Source organism: Sinohyriopsis cumingii, unplaced genomic scaffold (genome assembly GCF_028554795.1).
Source record: "Sinohyriopsis cumingii isolate HCF-2022 unplaced genomic scaffold, ASM2855479v2 utg001603l, whole genome shotgun sequence".
Classification (NCBI taxonomy): domain Eukaryota; kingdom Metazoa; phylum Mollusca; class Bivalvia; order Unionida; family Unionidae; genus Sinohyriopsis; species Sinohyriopsis cumingii.
This window is the reverse complement of record NW_028316025.1, coordinates 1400460-1416402: the sequence shown is the minus strand read 5'-3', so window position 1 is coordinate 1416402 and position 15943 is coordinate 1400460. Positions and strand designations below refer to the sequence as shown.

Below are 15943 nucleotides of genomic sequence, written 5' to 3'. Positions count from 1 at the left end.
TTTCGTGACCATTTAAGGCCATTGAGGTGGTAAGTATTGATCGTAAAGAGTCCACAAAGAATCGGCTGGTAAACGAAATCCCAGAAAACAAGTCACTAAGACACACACCACTTGTCGACCCAAATTGAATGGATACAGTTCCTGTAATAATTGATGATAATGATCCACGGTTTGAATATGGTCATTGAGTACCTTCCACGGAATCTGTTGAATGATATGTGACATAATCCGTGGCATGGCAACTTGATTTTATAGTGTCTTTGTTTCGGAAGCAATAAAGGTAATTTCTAACCAAACACGTTCGTTCTCCAGTAGGGAATTTAAATGTTACATACTGTAACTGAAACGTCAGAGTTTGTCTAGATGTTTCGTCTTTTTCTAAGCAGATTCCATGTAACAAATGTTGGTAATCCTTTAACTCGTCTTCCTTAATACGTTGCAGTAAGTGAATCTCGAAGTAACCAAAATTACGAACGTCTAGTCCATCATCATCATCATCATTCATACACTGAAAGTGTTCAACAAGGTCTGACCACTGAAAAAATTTCTGACGAATCAGTCCTCTTATACCATTCAGGTACCAGTGGTTAAAGATCTGGTGACGTAACGGATGCAATTGTTTTTTACGTTTCACTTGTATTTTCACCAGCTCTCGGTAAATCCTTTCTCTCAACTCCTCAGGCAAGCCCAAAATGTTCTCTTGTAAAGTATCCATAAGTATATACACTGTTTTTGGAATCGTTGGGTGGTGGGGAATAGCCTCGTTTAACTTTGTGCCTAATGTAATATCCACTCATAATCAGTCTTCTTGTACTTTGGAACATAGCATAATTTAAAAACGGACGAATCACTTTGAGTTTGCGTTTCACTTGTATTTTGATCAGCTCTCGGTAAATGCGTTCTCTCAACTCCACAGGCAAAGCACGAATGTTCTCTAGCAAAGTATCCATGAATAGGTCATACTAAATTCTCTTTGGTCTGACACAAGAAATGTACTGTTTGCACAAACATGGTTTTACTTCAGTGTCGAATTTAAATCGTTCAGTCACTAATTTGCACATTACAATTCGTTCAGAAGTTTCCTCTTTCACTAAGTTGACATTGTGTTCAAGATGTTGGTAATTCGTTAACTCTTCCTCTGGAATTCGATGCAGTACGTTTACAATGATGTAGATAGAATCGTCCATACCAAGCCAATCCTTTTTAAAACTAGAGGATCGTTGATCAATGTCTGTCCGATGGAACACTTTCAATTGAATCAATCCTTGTATAGCCTTCAGGTACCAGTGGTTCAAACACCGGTGACGTAACGGATGCAATTGTTCTTTACGTTTCACTTGTTATTTGACCAGCTCTCGGTAAATGCGTTCTCTCAACTCCACAGGCAAAGCACGAATGTTCTCTTGTAAAGTATCCATGAACAGATTATTATGGTAAGAAGTTATTTCAATGTCTCGGTCCCACTAAGGGTAAGTAATGACAATTCGGTGGCCATCGAGCATGTTCTACGTAGGCCGAATCTTGCGGTTCCCAGTGGTGAAGTGACACACCGCAACTGAAGCACTTGACTTTATCTCCTTCGCCCAAGTAGAAAAATCCGGCTCTGGCTAATTCTTCGGGGGTCGGGCCTCCCAGATACTTAGGCCATTTTCCTTTGAACGATTGAAGACGATTTTCAAAATCGCAGTATTCCGACAAACGCACAGGGAACGAATATTCGTCTTTCACAGGTTCGTTTCGATGAGGGTTGAGTGACATGGGTAGGAGTTTGCTCAGGGCTGGATGACATCCGTAGGGGGGTAGACGTGAAGGTGAACATTCCCCTTTAAAACGAAAGCCAGTAAAATGTCCAAGAGGACGAGCGGCATCACTTTCGCATCCCACAGGTTTGACACGCACAGCATCACTTTCCATGATAGGGGTAGGGACACTAAAGTTCCCATGATGCTTTACGGCATCGCTCAGGTCACAAGGTACAGCATTGTACCCATCGCAAGGCTCACAATCGCATTCCACTTCCGAAGCCTCACACTTGATTTGTGCCTTTCTAAACAACTTGTTCTGTGTTTCTCTGAAAGTATTCATCTTGTTCGCTCGGTCTTGGTAGTCACAATGAACTATCGATCTTGACCATAGCCCCCTTTTTATACTAGTCGCAATGCAGTCTCCAGCTTGTACAGCTTTCCTTTATTACGTTTTTTATGTCCTGTTCTGGAAGGTACCGTCTCTAAGGTACCGTCAACATTGTACCGTAGTGTGATGGGTGGAAAGGCCATAGAAAGGTAAGGGCAGTGTGGACACCATCGAGTATGTTCCAGAATAGCTGAATCTTTATAGATACATAGATCCATTCGTAACTTCAGTCCGCAAGCGAAACACTGTACCTCGTATCCCAATCCTGACTCAGGTCCCATGTAGACAAATCCTGTTCTAGCTAAAACATGCGAAGAAGGTAATCCTTCCCTATCCGTAGGCCATTTCTGAAACGTGTCCAATCGACGGGCACAATCACAATAGTCAGGTAAGAAGACTGGAAAATGGTAGGGTTTGAACTTGGAGTTCTCATCGGGTTTCTCACTCGATTCTTGCTGTGGCGAAGTCATCTTTCTGGTGCGGTAACTATCCTCTTACAACCAATGTTTTATAGCAACGTGTCCATAAGGTAAGGTGAAATGATTGGGAAGTCTCACTCGCTTCTGGTACACGATTTGATAGACTTTTTCTAGGGGTCGACTGACGATGTGGTGAGTGGGTAAACGTACAATCTTGTTCGGTTGATAGGTGGTCACTTTAAAGTGTCCATCCTCTCCCGATTGTAAGGCTTCTTTCAATACCCCAAAGTTGACCACTCGACTGGTACGATAATTCAGAGTCAGTCCTTTCACTTTGCACGTCGTGTGCACTTCTCCTTGTTTGTCCCGGTATTCGTAGCCGTAATTTTTGGGACCGCCACTGACGAAACTTAGAATCTTGTCGTCGGGATGCTCGTCTGTCCAGGCTCCTAAACGGTCTCCTTCGATGTCAGGGTGATGTTGAATCGGGTGATGGATGTAAATGCAACTGTCCGTGTCAAAGTACAGGACGCGTTCCCCTAACAGTTCTAAAGCTTCGTACAATTTTAAACGAGCATGAGCTGTCACGTAAGCCGCAATGATGACGTTTCCAAAAGGGTCGTCTTGTACAAAGTCCAGATCTTCTTCGTAATTGACCAAGATCAAATTCTCTCGAACGACGTCCACGTGTTTCATGTATTTGGTTCTGTCCTGAATCATCTGAAAGTAGCGGGAAGGTTCTGTCAAATATTCCGTCTTGGGTAAACACGGTCGTTGTGCCATTTTACCCCACAAGCAATTTAACATCACTTTGGCAAACGATCTCCTGCCTTCGTTTTTCTCGATGTGGTCTAAAGTGATGCCTTCTTGTTCGTAGTATTTCTCTTTGAATTGTATTTGGTCTTCGGGAGTGTGACACCAGGAAGGATAGCCGCTAGCTTCTTGTTTCAGTTTCAAAAAGGCATCCACGTAGTCGGCGAAAATGCCTTTCTGACTGGGGTCACCCTTGTGGTATTGTTGTGTCTTGGGAAAGTGGCAAATTTCGTACACTTCTAACAGTTGGTATCCCATGTCCATAGCTTTGAACAATTCTACGCTGACCCAGGTTCTCGTCAAGGTCCGTTCTTCCTGGCTGTGCTGACAAGCTTGGTCTTGGTTGCACGTTTCGGCACAAGTACGGCACAAGGGAAACATCAGTTTGCCTTGACAATGGTGAGGTAAGACGGGATGGTATAGGTTCGTGGGAGGCAAAACTTTGCACTTGATCAAGCCTTCGTATTGTCGAATGTTTTTCAGGTCGATGTGTTCCGTCAGCAATTGTGGGTGCCCTACAGGAAAGCGACAATATTTGCACACGTAGGGATACAGCGAACACACGTCCAAGTATTTGATTTCTTCTCCTTTCTCTTCGTCGGCTTGGTACACAAACAGGTGGCATTGGTTCTTCCTCCGTACAAACTATCCCTCGGGTTCAGTGGGTCCATGAACTGGTAACTTTCCACGAGGCGTTTAAACTCGGGATCGGTTTTCATACGGTGATCGTACTCGTGTTCCCACATTTGCACCACTTGGTATCCTTCCTGTTCCAACTTTAGGCGCCGCTGACAATTGTCCTGGTACAAGTCTTCCATGGTTCGTTGCAAAAACTGATTTTTAGTGCCACGGTCAGGGTAACAGACGGGACATCCGTGAAATAAGCAACCATTAAACTCGTACACGATCTTGGGGTTTTCTAAGTCCCAGCCATCGACCGAATACGTTCCGATGGTCTTTTCACCCCCTCCGTTGCGGGCATGCTGAATCCACTTGTCTTCCTTGTCGCACAAGTAATGTAACCAACGTAGGGCTTTGACCGAGTATTGACGTTTGACATAGTGGGTCGTTTGAGGACTGATGACAGCCACTGTGTTTTCAGGCATGAATCGTTGTCGATACACTAAGGAACACGCTTTGGCAATGGTGCAAGCTTCTTTCAAAGGATCGACCCCTCCATATTCCATGAACAGTTCTCGAAATTTTCCACAGCAACGTCGTAAAATGTCCACGTCGGAACGACAATACTTTAACATTTTTTCCTAAAAGTCGAAGGGGTCCGAGGCGTGAGCTTGGTACCAAGCGTAGAAAGCTTCTCGTTGTTCGGTACGCATGTTGTCGGGGTCGTAATAGTGAGCCTCAGGTAAATGGCGTAGAACGGCGTGTTGATTGGCTTGCGTATTGAAAAAGTGCGGAAAGTACCCTTTAGCCATTTCTGTCATTCCAAACGTTTTAGGCATTCGGCTCAAAGGCATGGCCAAATAGCTCATCGAATCTTTAAACTGCACTTGTCCCACTTGCATGAAAATGATTTTGGCTCCGTTCAAAGTCACTTTAGGACGTTCGGTGCCTTGTTCCGTATAGTACCTCAAAAGAAACTGTCCATCGTATCCGGAGAAATTGTGAGCCATCACCGTGGCATGACGATGACAATCTCCGTAACGTTCGATGTCCTCTTTGCTCCATGTCTTGTCGATGGGGTCTAAGACCCATTGGGCAAAATCGGCTAACGTGTTTGGTCCTCGAAAGATTTTTTCACGTCCTCCAGGAATCTTGCTGCAGTGAGGGCAATGACTGAAGATAGGTTCTTGAATGCACTTCTCGCACGCTCGATGAGCCACGCAGAAATTAGGAATGTGAATGCCGGTCTCTTGCATGCATTCGAAATCGAAAAAGATGAAATTGCCTTTCTTCTTGTGACCGTCCTCTTTCTCTGGCGGGGGTTGGTATTTTTGCACGTAACATTGGTGTTCCAAGTCCACGATGTGGTGACAAATGTGACATTTTTTCTTTCCTGAACATACGTGTGCCTTGGTATTATTGGTACGTATGACTTGTTCACACGTAGGGCACAATCTCAGCAGTTGACAAGCGCATTTCTTCTGTGAACCTTGCGTTTTCAGATGTTGTTGGTAACAGGTAGGGCTGACAAACGTGCGCAGACAAGTTGAACAAGGCACTGGTCCTTCGCTCAGACAGGGTGAAGAGGCCAAACATCCTGAGCATTTCAATCCACAATGCTTGTGTTGCTCTCGATTATTATAACCATGGTCACATTTCTCACAGTAATAACCGTATCCCAGGAATCCGGTGATACTGGTAATGGTATCGAAATGGTCATCGTGATAATAAACATGAATGTATTTTCCGTCCTTAAACTCTTGCCCTCGAAACAACAGAGGCCCACGCATTTCTTGAGGGTGCACTTTCAAGGTGTATCGTGGAGCTAGGACATCTTGCAATTTTTGCATTTCAGGAATGCCACAGGGTGTGTCTTTGGACAGGCCAGCTTGTTGCAACAGGAGTTCTGCTTCGTTTCGTTGTTTGGCTCGGTCCGATTGTCGAATAGTTTTCCAGGCTCTTTTCCATTCTGCCGTGTCGTTCTTGTTGGCATAGGTTCGTCCCACCACGATGGCTCGGGCTAAGCACATCTGGTCTTGAGGGTTGTTAATTTGGACGAGACTCTTTTTGGTGCTGCGAAGGTCGTTCACCAGTAACATCTTTTTGCATCCAGTCCCTTGAGGAGGAGAGACGTGGGTCATGTCCAGTGTGGCTTTACCATCGGTGATGTCAAACTGATCATTAGATTGTTGTACGTGTTGAATCTTGTCCATGACTTTGGAAGCGGTCAATTCTGCAGGGGTGCTAAACTCGATCCAAACAGGGGATTTCAAACCGTCGTGTTGTATGGAAAGTCTCAAGCGATCGTCTTCTTTGGGTTGACATTGTCGCTTGAGTGCAGTGAGCAAAGAATCCCCCCCCCCCCCAGTGATGAACACTTCTGCTTTCTCTAACGGCACTTCAGCCTTGAAATCTTTAAACTTCACCGTGTATTTGTAAGCCGTGGTTCTAAATTTTCTAGAGGAGCGCTTTTCCGTCTCTCGAATGGAATAGTACTTTTCAGGGTTGACTAAGGGTGGTGAACTTGGTTTAGAGGTTTCAAATTCTGGTTCACTCATGTCCTCTTCAAAGTCACTGGCATGAATTTGTGCCAAGATTTCAGCCCTGGTACGAGGCGATAGATCACGTTTCTGCCTCTTACTTTCTTCTTCTTTCTTCTCGAATGAATAGGATCGTTTCATCTTGAGTAAAAACGTCAAATGACTCAAGTTCAAACACCATAGACTAATTTATAGTCATGGCAGACCAGCGTATATAAAAGGGTGTGTGTCTTGTCCTTTCACTATTCATTTCACTCTCAAGCCGAGCACAACGATGGAAGAGACTAACCAGATGGAACGTTTCGTCAGAGCTTTGCGAGGGGTCATTAGAAAATTCTCTTCAGACCAGCCGACGGACTACTCTCCCTCCTTTAGAGATAAAAGTCAGGATACTTGCTATATCTGTCAGAAGAAAGGGCATTGGTCTTCAGAATGTCCAGACCGTCAAAAAAAAAAAAAACAGGGGATAAAAAAGACAAAAGTCAAGATACCTGTTATTATTGTAAAGAAAAAGGACATTGGTCTCCAAATTGCCCAAAAAAGAAACAAGAGGAGTCAGAAGAAAAGAGGAATTCTTCAGAAGAAGAGAGGGATTCTTCAGAGGAAGAAAGTGATTCTTCTGAGGAAGAAAGAAAACAGGTGAAGAAAAAGAAACAGGAGAAGAAAAGAAGAAGGGAAGAAAGCGAGGAGGAAGAAGAGGAAAAGAGTGTGACGGTGAAGAAATTCAAAAAACAGAGAGACTAAACAAGGAGAAAAGAAGAAGTCAATGAACTTTTAATTAAAGTGTTGTGTTGCGAATTGTGAATTGGATTGTAACAATGGATAAAAGAATAAATTAATGATAAAAGGTAAGTGTCTTTGAGTTTTGATTTTAAAAATAAGAAGCTACACTCACGCACTCATACACAGACACGTGCTATAAGGGTAAAATGAGTGGGTTTTTTTTCGAGTTATTGGCAAATTGAAATTGCATTTCTTTCCGAGAAATGTGGGTGGCCCTGAAAAGGGCCTTTTTTCTTTATGGTGTAGGGGTGAGTTTAACCAATCAACTTTAACTGCCTTAAGCCTTTGCCACGGCCAAGGCCTACTTCTGAACTGCGTAATGTTGATGATGATGATTGGGTTGAAATCACTAAGGGTGGTACGGTAGGCGTAGTCACAGGGTTGACGTGTTTAGCTCGGGAAGGTCATATTCTCTTCGGTCGTGATAAAGAAGTCTGATACATTTGTTTCAGACTTCTTAACTCCGCTAAAATGTCCAACAGTACCGTGACCGTTTGATTTTCACCCTCTTGTTTCTTTGCTGCTACTTCTTCTTGCTGTTGTTGCTGTTGTTTTTTTCTTACCTCTTCTTCTTGCTGCTGTTGCTGTAGGAGAAAAGCTTGTTCCGCTTCCTTTTGCTGTTCTATAAATTTCTCTAATTCTTCTTTCTGTCTCTGTCTAAAATTCTCCACTTGCGGTAATGAAGAAGAAGGTAACGAAGGTTCCGGAACAAATTCTTGCGAGGAGAGAAAATCCACAAAATCCCAATTCACCTCTTCTGAAAGTAAGTCCGGGTTCCCTTGGGCAGTCTCCCCTGCTGGTGCACCCCAATGGATCGTTTTCTGAGTTTCCGTCATGTTGAATCACTGTCGCATAGATTGACTGCACACAAGCGCTAGCGAATCTATATAGACTACGTGACGTCACAGACTGCTCTCTTCGGATTGGATGCGGGCTGACTGAATTTTGTAACGCGTGTTCGGATTGGTGAATGAACTCAATCCGTTTCAATCCTACCTCTGCCTATAAATAAGCGCAGTTCACTGCATTGATTCACCTGTTCTCGTCGCTTCAAGATGTGGACCACAGTTGAGTCATCCACCCTTGTGTCTTCCATGATGTTTCGGACAGACTTGCTCACGTATGTCCGATCCAAGTGGACCGTTGTCCACAGGACAAACACCAGCCTGTGGATACGTAGGATCTACGTTGAAAGACAAGGATGCCTGAAAAGAGTGCTGATTTACGGACCAACAGTGAGACGCAGCCTAAGGACAAGAAGAAGACCAATGCGGTGCCCTTTATGTTAATGAATACATTAACATAAACCCAAAGGCCCTTTTCAGGGCCAGCCATATTTCTCGAAAAGAGATAGCCTTTCAATTGCCTACCCCTTTTTTAAAAAAAAATTTCAAAAAAAAAAATCCCATGTTCAATTTCCCTTGACGCTATAAAGTCCCACCCTGTTTAAATTCCCTTGACGCTAATCTGTCCCACGATTTTTCTCCATGTTAAATTTCCATTGAGGCTAATCTGACCCACGATTTTTCTCCATGTTAAATTTCCATTGAGGCTAATCTGACCCACGATTTTTCTCCATGTTAAATTTCCATTGAGGCTAATCTGACCCAAGGGGGTCTGTAATGCTAATTCCCATTGAGGCTAATCTATCCCCCTTCACTACTTATATATATATATATATATATATATATATATATATATATATATATATATATATATATATATATATATATATATATATATATATATATATATATATATATATATATATAAATTTAGTAATCTTATTAAGGCAGATTTTGGTGATCGAAAATTATATTTTACATTTGAATATCACCTGGAAATAGCATAATATTACTACATTGGACATTGGGTAATCTTGCTACATGTGTTTGTAGGATAGCTATAGTTACTACATTAGGTTTTGGTGATTACAAAATTAGTTTTACACTGTCATATGGAAACAGGGTGGTACTATTATTGCATACGTTTAGGAATCGATCTAGTCGTATTACTACAACAGGTTTTGAAGATAAAAAAATTACCAGTTACCTTGGAAAAGAGCAATGTTGCTACTGGTACACATATTTGGCGATACACAATGTAGTTTGTTACTACAACATGTTTTCGAGATCACAAGACCAGAGCCCGGACATAAGTGCTTGGAAAGAGGGTAATGTTACTACCCGGTTTGGGGGATAGCTATGTAGTATTGTTACTACATCAAGTTTTGGAGATCACAAAACGTATGTGCTAGGGAATAGGGTAACGATAATACATTTGTTTGGAATTAGCCATGTAGTATGGTTTCTAGCAAAATTCATTAAATAGGACAAACAATCAATTCCTTATTTATTCTGAAAGCCATTTCAGGATCATGGTATATTGAAACATATTTTCTTGGAAGAAATTGTTTGCAGGATTTATTATTTGAACGTTATTTGGCTCACTGCGTCTGAAATGAGTAATGTTTTTGATCAGATCAATGACGAAAATATTCAGGAACAGGGTAATTAATTAATGATTTCGTGTCGAAAGTATAAGTTGTTGTTGTAGGGTTTAACGCCATTTTCAGCACACGATAGGCTATACATGGCGGTCAGTATTAATGGTGGAGGAAAAACCCGGGAAGACCCCGGAAAGAACCACCGACCCACGAGAAGCTACTGGCAAGCTTTCTCACATACCCATATTGGCTGAATCCAAGACTCGAACCCACGCAGACAGAGGTCAGATGGCAGTGATCCGTAACGGAGAGCGCTTTAGACCACTCGGCCTCGCGGGGCCCCCGAAAGTATAATAATGCAAATAGTATTTTGAGTGTAAATGCCACGCAGACCAGGACGTACACCAGGGACTTATAAAGGGAATATAGTTAACTCTCTTGAGAAGAAAAACTTTTATATGAAGCAACAATGGAATTTGCAGAGATGCGGGGGCGTGAGTATCGATAACACTTTTTAGTATCTATTCTTAAAAGGAATGAAGCTAAACGTATCCTGGTTACTTACCCTTGTTGTCCGAAATTTAATGTTATTGAATATCAGCGAAAAGACTTGTGTACATGCGGAGCTGGCATAATAATCAGGGATGGGTTATTTGAGTTTTGTTGACTGAAATCGGGATGGAATTTATGTTAAACGAATTCCATGTCCTTGCCGAGAAAGTCAAAGACAATGCTGTATTTTATATGAGAATACCAGCGTTTAGTCTTCGTTTTACTAGAGATCTGCGAGATGATGGATTTTATGATGTTTAATATCCGTTCAGCCATAAAGATATTGCAGCAGAGGAGATAATAAAACTGAGATGGACACATCAGTGCCGTGAGAAAGGTCGTCTCAATAGATAAAATGCTCTCATGTATGTATAGAAAGCTATACGACGCAATATAAGCAAAGCTGCAAGCCTTAGAAAATAGGAATTTTGTGGCAGAAAATGCCTTTTTGTGTACAACGCATACTCAGGTGCCACGTAATGGTTTAGGTGCACGACCTTGCCTTAAATGTACCAATGGAATGAAATCATGTAATCAACTTTGTCAGTCTTGTGGATCTGTTCTGGAATATTCTGAAGCGTGCAGAAACCAATCAAAATAAAAAACACTCGAGACTGCACAAGCACAACTAGATAAAAAAAATACAAAAACAAACAATAAATCAGAAATGAAATAATAACAAGGAATGAAGCGATTTCAATTTTCTGATTCTGATAAAATACCAAGCATAAAAACAAATCATCGGCAAAATTCTCAAATTAGATAAACGCTACACCCTTTTCTCGGGATAAACCCGTCTACTCTGCCACAGCTAAAACAGCTCGCACGCCAAAATGGAATGCACATACCAGATCGTATGAGAAAAGCAGACATATCTGAAAAATTGCGACCCATAATTGCAATGTATCCACAATCACCAGATGTTACTGCAGCAACAGCAACAAAACAATTACAAATAGAACAACAGTAACAACAAAATAAGACAATTTGCAAGTGAGCGTAATATCCGAATACCTAGAACTGACATCCTTGTGGCATTAGACAAGTATGAACTGGAACAAATTTTTCGCAACTCAGATTCCATTGATCGAGTCGTTTTACACATCGTTGTCACGTGAAGGTATTTTAGAAGTAGATTCTGATCATGAGAAGAAAGTTTGGTCAACATTCGGTGACTAAATGGACCTACATCTGCGCACTGATGTATTGATGTGTTTTTGATCGCTGATGTGTTTGCGACATTTCGCGATACCATCATGCCCGTGTGCAAGATTGATTCCGCGCATTACGTTTCGTCGCCGAGAAAGGTTTGGGATGCTGTGTTGTCCAAAATCAAAATCAAACTGAAATTGCTAGCTGACATTGACCAGCATTTTTTTTTTTTACCTGGTGATCGTTTCGTGGTGTTAACAAATGAATCGTGGAAGGGCATGACCAAGCTGACCACAACAGTACATCATGTATCTAAATGGATAACCTTTATCAGTGGACCATGATACAGCCACTTATGGTTGGATAATTTCAGTGGTTCGACCCTTCGCACATTGATCTACAAGAACACGTGCACTATCTCAACATCAAGGGTAATCACATAGACTTCTCTGAAGTTGATATTGAATATACAGTGAATTTAAATGAGGAATGTAACGATTATCCCTATAGTTGTTCACCGATGATATATCGCGGATGTAGGGCTGCAAACAGAAATGTTATCCCTTGTTATTAGACAGCATAGCTCTGAAAAGAACATTAAAAAGGCAAAAGGTGTTCCACAGGTGTTTGTAAACAAAGATCTGAAACACGAACTGTATGTGGAATGTTCTCGAGACCTAAACAAACACCGCAAATATGATCAAACCATATAAACATAGCACGGGTGTTTACCGATGCACTAAAGCTAGTTTGTACCTGCTTGTTATCAAGAGATGGATCCCCCCGACTGAATCACCGCTTACGCGTTTGGTCATCGTGCTATTGTGAACGAACTTACTATCGATACACGTTAGTGCATTAAAGTATAAAATAAAATCCTGTAGCAGTTCTGTATCTGCTCGAATGATACGCAATTTCTCTCGCACAAATTCACGGCTGGGAGAGTTTAGGTCCAGCAGGCGATGATGGTCCCAGTCGGTAACGGGTTGGTTGTCTTGCAGTGTCAATCCGTTACGAAATTCTAGGCATATCTACTGACTAAACCAGGATCAGTTGCATGGCGTTGTTGTTCACCTTCCAACTCTCCTGTTGGATACAAATACCGAACAAGCTTGTTCCCGAACGGTTGCAAAGGAGCTGGCTGTGAAAAAATTCGTGTGTGTAAATTCATTATTTAATGCTTCTGTGACTAATGGACGTCGTGCTAGCTAATGCTGCGACCGCTCTGGCTTCATTAACAATTCCTATGATAGTGACGTCCTAATTACCATTTTGGAAGAGTGATATTAAATCGATCCACTATAGCTTGGTCACAATGGACACTAACATGTCCGACACGTACACCCGCATGGTGTTTGGCATAATAACAGCTACAATTCCGGGAAATTTCTTGCCAGGACCAACTTGCAACAATCGTGGCTATATATTCTAGCAATCCCATGAGTAACATGGCTTAACTGGCTAAATCTTCTACAACGGCTTTACCACTCTAGTACCCAGGCAGACAGACTATATTTTGGATAATGTCTGGCTCATTATGTATATTATTTGTTTTATTTAGATGGATAACATTTTCACTTTTAATGAGTGGCTTTACTTCCATTGCAGTCTTGTCTCTTATACCTCCTTTGGCAACCGATAGTGAGATTCGTTTTCCCAGTGTTGGATTAATAGCATTTAAGTCATGAATGAGATTTACATCGGGAGGATGACGTTCGCGGATTAATATGATGCTGTAGAAGAAGAATTGCAGTACTGGATGGATGAACAGGAAGAGAAAGGAAGAGGCCTTTGTGGACTCTGTGGCAATAACGATTCCCCGGATCGATTGGAAATACTTGCGGAATCAGTTCTTGTGGGTAACAATGAACTCAAAGTTATAAATGAAGCTGCATCGATTTGTCAGCGGTTGCTCACTAATTATCCGATGGAGAGAGACACATATCTTGCTCTGATGCATGAACTTGCTGAAGATATTTAGGATATATACAACACAAATGACGAGTTCCGAAATGACTTAGACGGTTCGTGTTTTACGTGAAATATATGCTTCAATGCAACAGGTGATTTTACATACAGCCCTGAACGTGACGTCGATGATCACCATTTTCATCCACGAAACCGGAATTCCATGTGACTTGTCCTGCACCTCTAACAGTCGTAGACGCACGAACAATTGAGATCTTACTTATATCGTTGTGAGTGTATTACATCTGGCCTAATGTTCGATCTCAACCGTATGGTGGTCTGCCCGCAAATGAACCATTAATGTTTTCGTCAGATCATGAGTCAACTATAGGTAACGAAGATCTTCATACAGGCCAGTACGAAAGTACCCCTACCTAGGATGAGGTCTGAAGAAGTACTTTTGTTTTAACTAGCAATTACTAAAAATATATTCGTGAACACGAGCCCACCCTCAGCTTCGTTATCGACATTGAATCTCTACAATATCTGTTTTACATTGGTCAGTTGCCGTTGAGAACAGTTCTTGGATGGTTAAAAGGTCTTCGTGAAGTATGAACATTTGCGTGCAGGACATTCAGAGACTGGATACCATATGGGACCTAACGTTGTGAGAATTAACTCAGCATGTAATGTATTTGTACTTTAAGACGATATCAGTGGTAATCATGTAAACAGGTCCGAAATTATAGACGTAGTTCTTCGGGGTTATATCCTGTTTGTGTTGCACCAAACAGGTGATTTGATATCGATTGAGCCCTCAACACCTGTATATCTTCCATGCCATAATTATTTAATTTACCCATATTTGTTTTCCCTAGTGGATCAAGAAGAGATTTGATCTCCTATTTGAAACATTGACAATAAAACTGTACCTTATATATCGACATGATATATACTACTACTACTACTACTGCTACTGCTACTACTACTACTATTAATACTAATAATAATGACAGTCACAAGTAGATGTGTGAAACCCCTTCACGTAGTTAACGTGAGAAAACCTGTCTAGATGACATATTACCGAACTGGGAACGGTGATTACGTGCGATTTTACCAAAAACACTTACCGGCTTATCATCACGCGTTGCAATGCGAGATACAGATAGTATTAACAGTGTTACTGTGGTTAAATTAAAATAACGGGGCTCTCAGACAACTCAGTCGCTTTGAGATCGAAATCGACGAATAGTAACACGAGCACCATTAAAAACTGTTATGGTAAATCACTGTAAATAACTTAGCCGTATTAAAACTCGCTCTTTCTCTCTTGTCTTAATCAACACATTTCAGTTAGTTGTAAAGATCCAATTGTACATGATTGCAAATCAAATTTGCAGTATCTACTTGACAACAAATACAGACTAAAATATTACAATACAAATAGTATTTTAATATTTATACATCATTTTATGTTACTATACTCTTTATTCTTAAATCAACAAATTTGTTTTTACTGTAATACACATTTAATGGCAATTAATTTTAAATTAATTGTTCCGCAGTGAAAATGTAGAACCGCTTTGTGTTGGTTATTTGTAGTGCGTTTCGCTTATTCTATTGAATGTAGAGTTTTGTTTGGCCGTTTTGAAATTAAGTTTTGATATTTTTTAATCGAAAACAATGTAGAAAAATATTGAAACCATACATAAAATCTTAGCAGTAATATTTTTTCATTACTCTGATTCAATCTTACCTTGGATTATAACAATGGGAATTAAAGTGTAGGAACTAAATGTGGCTCATTCTTCCTTTGTCTGACAATGTAGAAACAATATTTCACATCGTGCGTTGTGAACATTAACATACAGTCAGTGTCTTTATAACGCTACCATATGTATTGTTACTGATCAATCGTAAATTGTTCAGAAACAGACGAATGCAAATTTGAATGACACTGGATTATTTTTGTTCGCCAACATAATTTGCTGACAGTAAGTAGCCTTCACAAGCAAGAATTACAAAGACCATTGCAAACTAGAAGTAAAAGAGTTGTATTATATGCAATTCAATCATATACGATTAAAAGGTGGGATATTATACTAAAGGTGTATATATTCACTCTGTGTGATGCATAAGGTTTGAATTCAAAATATTCGCTTAATGAAGTCATAACCATGTTGATTATAAAATATATTTGTTAAAAGGACGGACGGCGACGAAATTTTAACCGCAATATGTACGTAAGGACATTCGTAAGTGAGGACAAGCAGGTGTATACATTATATATATAAATATAAATATGAATATATATATATATATATATATATATATATATATATATATATATATATATATATATATATATATATATATATATATATATATGTATATATGTATATATATATATATATATATATATATATATATATATATATATATATATATATATATATATATATATATATATATATATAAAGAGAGAGAGAGAGAGACTTAGTTTCAATTTTCAATGAAATTATGTTGAGGATACGTCTTTTAAAATCTGTCTACTTAGACTAATTAAGTTTAGAACG

The 15943-nt window shown here is 40.4% G+C and overlaps 1 protein-coding gene across 2 annotated transcripts in view; it reads left to right on the top strand.

The window, feature by feature from the left end:
- Positions 1-15943, top strand: part of LOC149771895 (uncharacterized) — a 38196-nt gene that overhangs the window by 18610 nt on the left and 3643 nt on the right. The window lies entirely within an intron of this gene.